At 43.6% G+C, this 13,630-nt stretch overlaps 1 protein-coding gene across 2 annotated transcripts in view; it reads left to right on the forward strand.

The window, feature by feature from the left end:
- The first annotated feature begins 1,929 nt into the window (after positions 1 to 1,929).
- TTBK2 (tau tubulin kinase 2) overlaps positions 1,930 to 13,630 on the forward strand; it is a 129,684-nt gene continuing 117,983 nt past the window's right edge. Inside the window, exon 1 of one of the 2 annotated variants that reach the window (XM_069730929.1) lies at positions 1,930 to 2,208. The gene's annotated coding sequence lies outside the window, so the exon portion shown is untranslated. The remainder of the gene's footprint in view (positions 2,209 to 13,630) is intronic. The other variant, XM_069730918.1, reaches the window with a different exon arrangement.

A 13,630-nucleotide genomic window follows, 5' to 3' on the forward strand; every position in this document is an offset into this window, starting at 1 on the left:
TCTGGCACTGCAGGATCTGAGTCCATGGTGGCGTAGTGTGTTACTTATGGTAGGCCTTGTTACATTGGTCCCAGCTCTCTGCAGTTCATTCACTAGGTCCCCCCGCGTGGTTCTGGGATTTTTGCTCACCGTTCTTGTGATCATTCTGACCCCACGGGGTGGGATTTTGCGTGGAGCCCCAGATCGAGGGAGATTATCAGTGGTCTTGTATGTCTTCCATTTTCTAATTATTGCTCCCACTGTTGATTTTTTCACTCCAAGCTGGTTGGCTATTGCAGATTCAGTCTTCCCAGCCTGGTGCAGGGCTACAATTTTGTTTCTGGTGTCCTTTGACAGCTCTTTGGTCTTCACCATAGTGGAGTTTGGAGTCAGACTGTTTGAGGGTGTGCACGGGTGTCTTTTTATACTGATAACAAGTTTAAACAGGTGCCATTACTACAGGTAATGAGTGGAGGAAAGAGGAGACTCTTAAAGAAGAAGCTACATGTCTGTGAGAGCCAGAAATCTTGATTGTTTGTTTCTGACCAAATACTTATTTTCCACCATAATATGCAAAAAAATGATAAAAAAAACAGGCAATGTGATTTTCTGGATTTTTTTTTCTCAGTTTGTCTCCCATAGTTGAGGTCTACCTATGATGTAAATTACAGACGCCTCTCATCTTTTTAAGTGGTGGAACTTGCACTATTGCTGACTGACTAAATACTTTTTTGCCCCACTGTACCTGCATGGCTCCAGGTGATTGACAGGCGTTTCACTGGATCTCACTGCCGGTTAACCCTTTCGATGCCACTGTCAGTCACCCAGAGCAGCATTTACGTTGCACAATCTTCTTTTGGGGGGATCTGTTGGGTTGGCTGAGACCCCCTTGAGGTTGCTGTCTACAAACTACATTCACTACATGATAATGGAGTATTACAGTTTACAGTGCAAGTGATCAAATCAACGCACCCTGAAAAAAAAGTGAAATGGGGAAAAATAGTACGAGAGAGAGAGAGAGATATTATACATATATATATATACATGTAGATGTATATTATATATATATATAATTTTGATTAATTTCCCATTTAAATACGAATAAAAACATTTAATATAGATGACTCAGCAAGAAGGGGTTAGTCTCCACACCCTCCATGCACATGATATCTGCACTTGATACTTGACTATTGCGCTTAAACACACGGGCTGATGACCGGATCATGCAGCTTTATATGAAAATCCCTATTTATTATAATTGCCAGACCTGAAATAACAAGCACTTTTCACCTATTGTGTCGCCCCCATTTCCTTGTAGATTGTAAGCTTGCGAGCAGGGACCTCACCCCTAATGTCACTGTTTAAATTGTCTTAACTTGTACTGAATTTGTCTGTACATGCCCCCGCTTAATTGTAAAGTGCTGCGGAATTTGTTGGCGCTATATAAATAAAAATTATTATTATAATTATTATTAAAGGTATAGTAATTAAAAAAATCACTCTGATTTCCCATAACAACTAATCGGAGGCTTAATTCTTCCTACTTCTGCTGGAAATATGAAAGCAACTCGGTGATTGGTCGTTATGGCAACAACTGTCTTACTATACCAGGTGAACTAGAGCCGGAATCCGCTGCTCAATACCCAAATCACAAAAAAAAACTACATTTCCCGGCAGGCACTAGTACACATGCGCAGTTGGATTGTGACGCTTCTCCCAGGTAACCGCAATCGCCATGAAACTCAGGCATTCGCTAGGAGTGGCGGGGAGGGGCTTGATGTGGGCGTGTCATTGTACGCTGTGATTGGCAGGACCTCCCACCCTTTCCCTCTGCTGTCATTTTCCTTTCTGACTAATCAAAGCCGAAAGAGCAGTCGAGAAGGGGCGGGTATGTCGAGAGAAGGAGGCGTGGTAATTGACTAGCATGCTAGGTTGTTTCTCGCTTGTGTTGGTAAGGTAGTTTGTGACGTCGTTGGTGCTGCAGTGATGGAGAGTAGGGGGAGCAGCCGGTGACCGGGGAGGGATATTGGCTACCGCGAGAATCGGGGCTGGCGGATAACGGATCGTTTGGCTCCAGTATGGATGTGCCTCGTATTACGGTTATTGCTGGATAAAGGTGACCGCAAGATCTTTATTATACTTGACGCGGGTTGCTCCCTCCCCCCGTTTTCTACATGAGTGAAAGGGTCTATGGTATGTCACCCCTGGGATCCTGACTGTACCATTGAGGTAAGAGGGGTGTTGGGTGCTGTCACCCATTGGGAGGCTTTGTAGTGTGTGTATGAGGCTGCTGCAGTGTGTTACATTGTGACCCATCTCCTCCGCATCTGTGCAGCCATAAATCATTGTACACTGCACTGATCCAGCCATCCACTCATGCTGCACTGTACAGTGAGACCATGTCTATCCCCATCACAGGCTCACTATGCATACATAGCAGTGCACGATGCTAGGGGGTCTCTGCAGGGGGCTTATTTCTGTTTTTTTAATAAATCCTGATCAGATCGTCTCTTGGTGCCCATCACTGAGAATAAATGGGCCTGTCGTATCCATTGGGTGATCACAGATGATTTACGCTAATGGTCAAATGGATAAAAAAAAATAATAATAATCACATATAATCTATGCAATGTATATTTCCTGGAAATAAACCATAATCTGCATATGTCCCCCCAGCTGTGGGCGACAAGTGTGGTCAGTATGTACAGCCCCATAGTAGGGAGGGGCCCACCAATCTGATGGCTCTTCATTGTACTGACAGCGGTGCCCCCTCCTCCCATGACACCAAGGACCCCCGCCGAGAAGAAATTCCCTTGTGGGAAAGAGAGTTTTATTTTTTTATTTTTTTCAATGAAAACCTAATTTTCCTGTAATGTCGCTGTTGATCACATTTTCAGCCATTCTGCTAGTGTGTCCGAATCTTCCGTTGCACATGATGAGCCGCATTTTTAACATTTATTTCTATAATTTTGTTCACATTTTGTCATATGGCCCGATATAAGGTTATAATAGAGGTTACATTCGGCAACCAAGTGGTAAGGCTTTTAAAATAATGATTATGGTGGTCGTAGATGGGGCCTGGGACTAAATAGGTGTAGATTAAGTCCTGTTTTGATCAATATGTATACAATATACGCAATATATGTGTATATATAATATGGTTATTATCATTTATATCGATCTCGCATATATATATTTTTTCTTTTTTTAGGGTGAATTGAAAGTTTATAAAACATTCACAGGGTAAAATACACACACACACACACACACACACACACACACACACACACACACACACACACACACACACACACACACACACACACACACACACACACACACTATAAATATATATATATATATTCATTTTCTGTGGGCGGGGGGTCCTTTTCTCAACATTTTACTTATTTTCTCATGATTGATTTTTGATTTCTATTTTGCTGTATTTTAAATTAATTAAACTAATTGAAAATGACTATGCTCCTTGATGCTCATGCTTCATATGTTGACAAGACCAAGTTATAACAGTATTAAAAACTATAAGGTTTATTATAAAAAGATATATATATATATATATATATATATATATATATATATATATATATATATATATATATATATATATAGTGACAGAACCATATTTATAATAAAAACCATAACAATTTATATAAATATATGCAAAAATAGTCTGAGTTTTGCATGTAGTAATAATAATAATAATCTGACCATTTTATATAATGGAAAAAAATAAGGTAACAAAGTCATACTTTAATAAGAAATTATATTAAAAAAAAGTTACAAAAACTGCAGAAATAGTAAAATGTAATAAATAATAAATGTGTGGTAACTGTCAGTGTATGAATGGACGCAGGTCATGTAGGCCCGTGTCTCCGATGCGCCAAACTTTCCCAACACACTTGCCAGATATCCCCTCCCCATTGCGGAGTATAAGTAACCCTTTGATTTCTCTGCGTGCCTGAGGAGTATACAATTATCAGTATTAATTATCGGGGTTATGGTCCTTAAAGGGATGGTTCCATCAAGCTGTGTGGTAGGAGACAAAGATGGCTATTGAGCAGCTGATCTGGGTGTGCGCAGGGGGATGACGCGCCACTTTTGCTTAGGTCGATCTACACTTTCAATGTAAAACTAATTTCCTTTGCGTTTTTTGGATGTCAGTCCCTTTCATTAAACTGGTTAGATGGAGGGATTGGGTAGGCAGTGCTCTGCATCCGGTGAAAAATTTGCTGTAAACTATTAGAAAAAAAAAATCAAATTTTTTTTAACTTTGATTAAAACCAATAATCTATTTTTATTTTATTTATTTTTTTTTTTACATTTTTTTAGCAACCTTCCAATATTACATTTTTAAATGATTATTTATGAAAGTTTCAAAATATTATTAGTTTAATGTTTCAATTCAGGTAAAAATAAAAAAAAAAGGTGGATATGACATTTTTATAGTGTATGGAAAAGACAGAAGAGATAGTCATGGACGCCGGCAGGTTGGAGATGTTAGGTGTGAGTCAGATTTCTGCAGGCACTGCGTTGTGATTTTCACGAGCCTCTGTATTATGCAACACATTCAGTATGTATCCACCCACACTGTAAATCTGTAGTAGAGCAGCAGCGTGGAGCATCTTTGTGCGGCACGCCGGCCTGACATCAGGAGTCTGCTTACAGAAGATGCTTTTTCTGTTTTCGATCTTTAGTTTATTCAGTTGTAAACCTACGGTCTGTGTAAGGCCTCATTCACACGTCGGTATTATTCATACACGTAAAAAAAAAGCTCCCGCGTGCCGTCTCTGCCTGCTCCATATGGACTGACCTTGGTTCTCTTGACCCACACCCGACCTCCTCATATATGCCTTTGAGGCTGTTAGGCCGCGGGTCTCCTGACCCAAACTCGTCTGGACAGTGATGAGCGAACTTTCTCGGATAAGGTGTTAGGGTATGTTTCCACGTGGCGTATTTGCTGCGGATTGGACGCTGTGTACATCCGCAGCGTCCAATCTGCAGCGTCCAAATGTTACAGCATAGTGGAGATTTTATGAAATCCCGTCTCCACTATGCGTGCACGGATGCCTCCGGCTTCCCTGCGTATACGCACATGTGGCGCGTCTTTCCAGACTGCAGCATGTCTATTTATCTTGCGGAGACGCTCAGTCTCCGCAAGATAAATAACACAGTCTATGTACAGTGGGGCAAAAAAGTATTTAGTCAGTCAGCAATAGTGCAAGTTCCACCACTTAAAAAGATGAGAGGCGTCTGTAATTTACATCATAGGTAGACCTCAACTATAGGAGACAAACTGAGAAAAAAAAATCCAGAAAATCACTGTCTGTTTTTTTTATCATTTTTTTTGCATATTATGGTGGAAAATAAGTATTTGGTCAGAAACAAACAATCAAGATTTCTGGCTCTCACAGACATGTAACTTCTTCTTTATGAGTCTCCTCTTTCCTCCACTCATTACCTGTAGTAATGGCACCTGTTTAAACTTGTTATCAGTATAAAAAGACACCTGTGCACACCCTCAAACAGTCTGACTCCAAACTCCACTATGGTGAAGACCAAAGAGCTGTCAAAGGACACCAGAAACAAAATTGTAGCCCTGCACCAGGCTGGGAAGACTGAATCTGCAATAGCCAACCAGCTTGGAGTGAAGAAATCAACAGTGGGAGCAATAATTAGAAAATGGAAGACATACAAGACCACTGATAATCTCCCTCGATCTGGGGCTCCACGCAAAATCCCACCCCGTGGGGTCAGAATGATCACAAGAACGGTGAGCAAAAATCCCAGAACCACGCGGGGGGACCTAGTGAATGAACTGCAGAGAGCTGGGACCAATGTAACAAGGCCTACCATAAGTAACACACTACGCCACCATGGACTAAGATCCTGCAGTGCCAGACGTGTCCCACTGCTTAAGCCAGTACATGTCCGGGCCCGTCTGAAGTTTGCTAGAGAGCATTTGGATGATCCAGAGGAGTTTTGGGAGAATGTCCTATGGTCTGATGAAACCAAACTGGAACTGTTTGGTAGAAACACAACTTGTCGTATTTGGAGGAAAAAGAATACTGAGTTGCATCCATCAAACACCATACCTACTGTAAAGCATGGTGGTGGAAACATCATGCTTTGGGACTGTTTCTCTGCAAAGGGGCCAGGACGACTGATCCGGGTACATGAAAGAATGAATGGGGCCATGTATCGTGAGATTTTGAGTGCAAACCTCCTTCCATCAGCAAGGGCATTGAAGATGAAACGTGGCTGGGTCTTTCAACATGACAATGATCCAAAGCACACCGCCAGGGCAACGAAGGAGTGGCTTCGTAAGAAGCATTTCATGGTCCTGGAGTGGCCTAGCCAGTCTCCAGATCTCAACCCTATAGAAAACCTTTGGAGGGAGTTGAAAGTCCGTGTTGCCAAGTGAAAAGCCAAAAACATCACTGCTCTAGAGGAGATCTGCATGGAGGAATGGGCCAACGTACCAACAACAGTGTGTGGCAACCTTGTGAAGACTTACAGAAAACGTTTGACCTCTGTCATTGCCAACAAAGGATATATTACAAAGTATTGAGATGAAATTTTGTTTCTGACAAAATACTTATTTTCCACCATAATATGCAAATAAAATGTTAAAAAAACAGACAATGTGATTTTCTGGATTTTTTTTTTTTCTCAGTTTGTCTCCCATAGTTGAGGTCTACCTATGATGTAAATTACAGACGCCTCTCATCTTTTTAAGTGGTGGAACTTGCACTATTGCTGACTGACTAAATACTTTTTTGCCCCACTGTATAGGATGCGGTGATTCCGTATGTGTTCAATGAAGACATCCGGAATCGCAGCACATACAGAAGGTAGCAGCGCCTTGGGCGGAGTGGTCCAAAGCGCTACCAATACGCCCCTTGGACACATAGCCTTACTGTCTTCGATGCGCTCAAATACTATGTCTGAGTCCCCGCTGCTGCATGTCTCACAGCTGTTAGGCAATCTCCATCAAACATCTGTGAGACATGCAGCCGCGGGGACTCAGACATAGTATTCGAGCACGCCGAAGACACTCGGTTACACCTGAGCATGCTCAGATAACACCTAATCCCAGCACGTTTGCTCATCCTTACCTTACACATACACCTGCCAGTTCAAGGAGGACCATTGCGTGTAGTAGGGTGTCTTTCTGAGCCAGATTAGGTAGATGGAGAATTATTTTGATGCTTCTTTGAACAAACAGTGACTGACCATCTCAGCGATTAGAACACAAAGGAGGCAGAGAAGGGCAGGGAATAGAGCTGGAGTGACAGAGGCTTCAGATCTACCATAGTCATTTGCATCTCAAACTTTCTCCACAAACTTCTCCCTGATTTGCATTAGGAATTCCTTTTTCTGCGTTCAAATTTCTTTTTTTTTTTCCTCTGCTCGAAATTGAGGAGGGAAGCTACACACCGGTCAGTCCTACTGACTGAGGCTAATCTGGCCATGGACGTCTGCTGATTCTTTTGCAAATCCACAATGGACTTTTCAATATAAAAAGCAATGTACACTTACTCTTAGACTCTGATCATACAGTGCCGGCAAAACAAATCTTTACACTTGCGCAGCAAAAAAAAACTTTACATATAAAATCCACATCATAATTTCACTTTTTAAAAGTGTACACAATGGGGGAGATAATAAAAAAAACTGTCTAATATTAACCCCTTAGTGACAGCCAATTTGGTACTTAGTGACCAGGCCAATTTTTGCAATTCTGACCACTGTCACTTTATGAGGTTATAACTCTGGAACGCTTCAACGGATCCCGCTGACTCTGAGATTGTTTTTTCGTGACATATTGTACTTCATGTTAGTGGTAACATTTCTTCGATATTACTTGCGATTATTTATGAAAAAAACGGAAATATGGCGAAAATTTTTAAAATTTTGCAATTTTCAAACTTTGTATTTTTATGCCCTTAAATCAGAGAGATATGTCACGAAAAATAGTTAATAAATAACATTTCCCACATGTCTACTTTACATCAGCACAATTTTGGAAACAAAATTTTTTTTTGTTAGGGAGTTATAAGGGTTAAAAGTTGACCAGCAATTTCTCATTTTTACAACACCATTTTTTTTTAGGGACCACATCACATTTGAAGTCATTTTGAGGGGTCTATATGATAGAAAATAACCAAGTGTGACACCATTCTAAAAACTGCACCCATCAAGGTTCTCAAAACCACATTCAAGAAGTTTATTAACCCTTTACGTGCTTCACAGGAACTGAAACAATGTGGAAGGAAAAAATGAACATTTAACTTTTTTTTGCAAACATCTTAATTCAGAACCATTTTTTTTATTTTCACAAGTGTAAAAACAGAAATGTAACCATAAATTTTGTTATGCAATTTCTCCTGAATACGCCAATACCCCATATGTGGGGGTAAACCACTGTTAGGGCGCACCGCAGAACTTAGAAGTGAAGGAGCGCCGTTTGACTTTTTCAATGCAGAATTGGCTGGAATTGAGATCGGACGCCATGTCACGTTTAGAGAGCCCCTGATGTGCCTAAACAGTGGAAACTCCCCACAAGTGACACCATTTTGGAAACTAGACCCCTTAAGGAACTTATCTAGATGTGTGGTGAGCACTTTGAACCCCCAAGTGCTTCACAGAAGTTTATAACGTAGAGCCGTGAAAATAAAAAATCGCTTTTGTTTACACAAAAATGATCTTTTCGCCCACAAATTCTTATTTTCACAAGGGTAACAGGAGAAATTAGACCACAAAAGTTGTTGTGCGATTTCTCCTGAATACGTCGATACCCCATATGTGAGGGTAAACCACTGTTTGGGCGCACCGCAGAGCTTGGAAGTGAAGGAGCGCCGTTTTACTTTTTCAATGTAGAATTGGCTGGAATTGAGATCGGACGCCATGTCGCGTTTGGAGAGCCCCTGATGTGCCTAAACAGTGGAAACCCCCCACAAGTGACACCATTTTGGAAACTAGACCCCTTAAGGAACTTATCTAGATGTGTGGTGAGAACTTTGAATGCCCAAGTGCTTCACAGAAGTTTAGAATGCAGAGTCGTGAAAATAAAAAATATTTTTTTTTCCACAAAAAAGATATTGTAGCCCCCAAGTTTTTATTTTCACAAGGGTAACAGGAGAAATTGGACTGCAATAGTTGTTGTCCAATTTATCCCGAGTACGCTGATGCGCCATATGTGGGGGTAACCCACTGTTTGGGCGCACGGCAGAGCTCAGAAGGGAGGGAGCACCATTTGACTTTTTGAGCGCAAAATTGGCTGTCGTGTTTGGAGACCCCCTGATGTACCTAAACAGTGGAAACCCCCCAATTCTAGCTCCAACCCTAACCCCAACACACCCCTAACCCTAATCCCAACCTGATCCATAATCCTAATCACTAACCCTAACCATAATCCCAACCCTTACCCCAAAACAACCATAATGTCAACCCTAACCATAACCCTAATCAAAACCCTAAATCCAACACACCCCTAATCCTAATCTCAACCCTAACCTCAAACCTAACCCTAATCCCAATACACCCCTAATCACAACCCTAACCTTAACCCTAATCCCAAACCTAACCCTAATCCCAAGCGTAACCCTAATGCCAACCCTAACCCTAATACCAACCCTAATCCAAACCCTAACCCTAATCCCAGCTCTAACCCTAACTTTAGCCCCAACCCTAGCCCTAACTTTAGCCCCAACCCTAACCCTAGCCCTAAGGCTACTTTCACACTTGCGTCGTTTGGCATTCCGTCGCAATCTGTCGTTTTGGACAAGAAACGGATCCTGCTAATGTGCCCGCAGGATGTGTTTTTTGCCCATAGACTTGTATTGCCGACGGATCGTGACGGATGGCCACACGTCGCGTCCGTCGTGCACTGGATCAGTTGTGTTTTGGCGGAGCGTCGGCACAAAAAAACGTTCAATGAAACGTTTTTTTGTATGTCGCATCCGCCATTTCTGACCGCGCATGCGTGGCCGTAACTCCGCCCCCTCCTCCCCAGGACATAGATTGGGCAGCGGATGCGTTGAAAAACTACAGCTGCTGCCCACGTTGTGCACAATTTTCACAACGTGCGTCGGTATGTCGGGCCGACGCATTGCGACGGCCCCGTACCGACGTAAGTGTGAAAGAAGCCTAACCCTAAATTTAGCCCCAACCCTAACCCTAAATTTAGCCCCAACCCTAACCCTAAATTTAGCCCCAACCCTAACCCTAAATTTAGCCCTAACCCTACCCCTAACCCTACCCCTACCCCTAACCCTAATTTTAGCCCCAACTGCTGTTCTCCTGCCGGCCGGCAGATGGAGACAGATGGCGGGCGCACTGGGCATGCGCCCGCCATTTTCTTCTGCCGGCGGCCAGGAGGAGCAGCAAGAGGATCCAGGGACCTAGGTGAGTATGCTAGGGTCCCCGAATCCCCCTATTTCTCTATCCTCTGATGTGCGATCACATCAGAGGACAGAGAATTACACTTTACTTTTTTTTTTGCAGTCGCCGGTAAACAGTTAATTACCGGCGATCGCAAAACAGGGGTCGGTAATACCGACCCCGATCATGCTCTTTGGGGTCTCGGCTACCCCCGGCAGCCGAGACCCCAAAGATTCTCCCGGTGGCGGGCGCACTGCGCATGCGCCCGCCATTTTGAAGATGGCGGCGCCCACCGGGAGACACGAGGAGCATCGGGGGAGCTAGGTGAGTATTGGGGGGCCACCTGGGACCCCTTTTCTCTTTCCTCCGATGTGCGATCACATCGGAGGACAGAGAAATTAAAAAGAGATCGCGTTTTTTTTTTTTTTGCGATCGCCGGTAAACGGTTAATTACCGGCGATCGCAAATGCGGGGTGGGTTAAAAACCCCCCGAATCATGTTCTCTGGGGTCTCGGCTACCCCCGGCAGCCGAGACCCCGGAGAAAATCGGCCTCTGGGGGGCGCTATTGACTTTTTCCACAGCGCCGTTAATTAACGGCGCTGTGGTTTAAGTACCCTTAGCGGCCGCCATTAAAAGGCGTATCGGCGGTCGCTAAGGGGTTAAAGCTGGCTTTGTTGCAAATATCAACCAATCAACGCTCAGTTTTCACTTCTCTGGTAAAGCGAAAGCTGCACTCTGATTGGTTGTTATGTGCAGCCCAGCCAGTTTTGCTATTAGGCAGTTTTTTATTATTTCCCACAATGGGTCAAAAGAAGCTTAAAATGGAAGAGAAAACCCGTGCCTTGACTCTGCTCGAGAAGGGGGATTCGGTGATTGTTGTAGCTAGAGATCTGGGAGTGTCAAGAGAAGCAATTCATCAACTGAAGCGGTCGGCGGCATCATTGCCTCCTGGGATGGTACCGCAGAGGAAGTCAGGCTCTGGCGCACCTAAGAAGACTTCACATTTTCTGTTAGTACAATAAACCTCATTTCAAGGCAGAAACATTACTGTGTCCAACAGTTATTAGATATATCAAACGGAAATAGCTGTTGCAAAAAAAAAACAATTTTTCTGAAACATTAAGCTTAAGATTAATAGGAGTGTCAAAACTTTTTCATATAACTGTATATACTAGATTCCTTGATAGGGCGTTGATCCAGGGAACTAGTCTGATTGCTGTATGTGGAGTCGGGAAGGAATTTTTTTCCCCTGTCTGGAGCTTACTCTTTGCCACTTTTTTTTTGCCTTCCTCTGGATCAACATGTTAGGGCATGTTAGGTGAGGCTATGGGTTGAACTAGATGGACTTAAAGTCTTCCTTCAACCTTAATAACTATGTTACTATGTAGTTGTAGTGCAGATCATAGCACTTGCAGTTCATGTCTTCTGTGATGTTCTTTCTGCCTTCCTCTGCTTTATGGTTGATTGACAGCAGAGACAGGTTTTGGTGTGTGCTGTGATTATGCTACTTTGGGAAGACATCTCTCCTATATGTCCCACAGACTCTTATCTACTATGTCTAGCTGTACTTATGTGGCGCCGCGGAGGTTGGCCCCTGTGTGGCACCGCAGAATCTCATCACACGCCTTATCCTTTTCATTGCTGTCAGTTAAGCAGTAGTAGACGGCAAGAAATGGACAAAGATAACAGCACGAGGACATGGACTGCAAGTGCATCGATATGCCCACCATTGCACTTGCAGACAAGAGTTCTCAGCAATGGCACAACTTGTACAAAAATGTACCCAACATAATGATGTTCTAATAAAGTGATTAATCTACAAGTAATACAGATTGATTACAATTCTTTTCCGCTGTCATCCACCTACCGCAGCTTTTGACCAGAACATATTAGTTCGTTGTTTATAGAATACAGATTAGGTTGTCCTTCAGACCTGGTTTATACTGGAGCGTCTTGGGTGTAATTATATGTGCAATCAGAACGATGAGCGCAGGATACACACACCAAGCTTTTCCCCTCTGAATTCAGACAGCAGTAAAAGTTAATAAATAGGTCACTGATTTCAGAGCAGTTTCCCTGAAATTTCTTTTGACAATGTACAATTTGTACCACAAGCAGGGGCAGATGACGGGGTCATACTTATACTTCCCCTGCCTGCATTTATCAGTCTGTATATATATATATATATATATATATATATATATATATATATATATATATATATATATATATATATATAATCTTCCTTCTCACCCCCGCCCCCTCCCCCCCCCACTGGGGGTGGTCTTTTTTGTCCTTCCTCACTCTCGGTTCCTCTACCAGAGGCCTGGGAGTTTGAAGATTCTGCGCAGGATCTTAGTTGTTCCCAGCTTTGCACTTTTCTTAACTTAGGGGTCTCCCACCTGGACTTAGCGGGAGATAGCCCATATGCTGTGCAGATGTTCCTGTATACAATTCTCGCTACTAGGTTGTGGTGTTAGGTATACGCTGTTCCTGCTTGCATTTTGCATCCTGCCACTATGTGTTGGACGGTTTCTGAGGTTTCTTTGTTGCATAGTCTGCATCTTGGGTCTTGTCTTTTGTAGTAAATTCCTGCTTCTATGGATCTGGTACTTAGTGCTTGCTCTTTTACCGCTGTGATTAGTGCGTCTGCATAGCTCCCAACCGTCCCTCATTGTGCGGGATTGTCCCGGTTTTGAGCCTTTGCCCTGCTGTCCAGCACGGGACGCTCTGATCCCGCAGACAGCAGGACCAACACGCCCCCTTGTGTTAAGCCATGCCCCGGGCCCTTACCCTTCCGTATGGCTGCCTGCTTTCTGTGCATAGGACCTGTGATGAAGTCACAGGAGGGGAGGAGTCAGCGGTCACATGATTGGGACCTCCGTGGATTGCAAGACTCGGCTGCCTGTGCTGATTGCCAACTTGCCACATGGTGCTGCAGCCGCAGGATGAGGTAAGTATGCTGCCTTGTGTGGGGTCAGGAGGTGTACAGTGTGTACGGAGCGGAGCCGTGTGTGTGCGAGGTGTACGGAGCAGAGCCGTGTGTGTACGAGGTGTATGGAGCAGAGCCGTGTGTGTACGAGGTGTACGGAGCAGAGCCGTGTGTGTACGAGGTGTACGGAGCAGAGCCGTGTGTGTACGAGATGTACGGAGCGGAGCCGTGTGTGTGTGAGGTGTGCGGAGCCGTGTGTGCAAAGTGTACAGAGCGCAGCCGCGTGTGTAGGAGTAGCTATGTGTCGCCATTATATG

Source organism: Ranitomeya imitator, chromosome 1 (genome assembly GCF_032444005.1).
Source record: "Ranitomeya imitator isolate aRanImi1 chromosome 1, aRanImi1.pri, whole genome shotgun sequence".
In the NCBI taxonomy this organism is placed as follows: domain Eukaryota; kingdom Metazoa; phylum Chordata; class Amphibia; order Anura; family Dendrobatidae; genus Ranitomeya; species Ranitomeya imitator.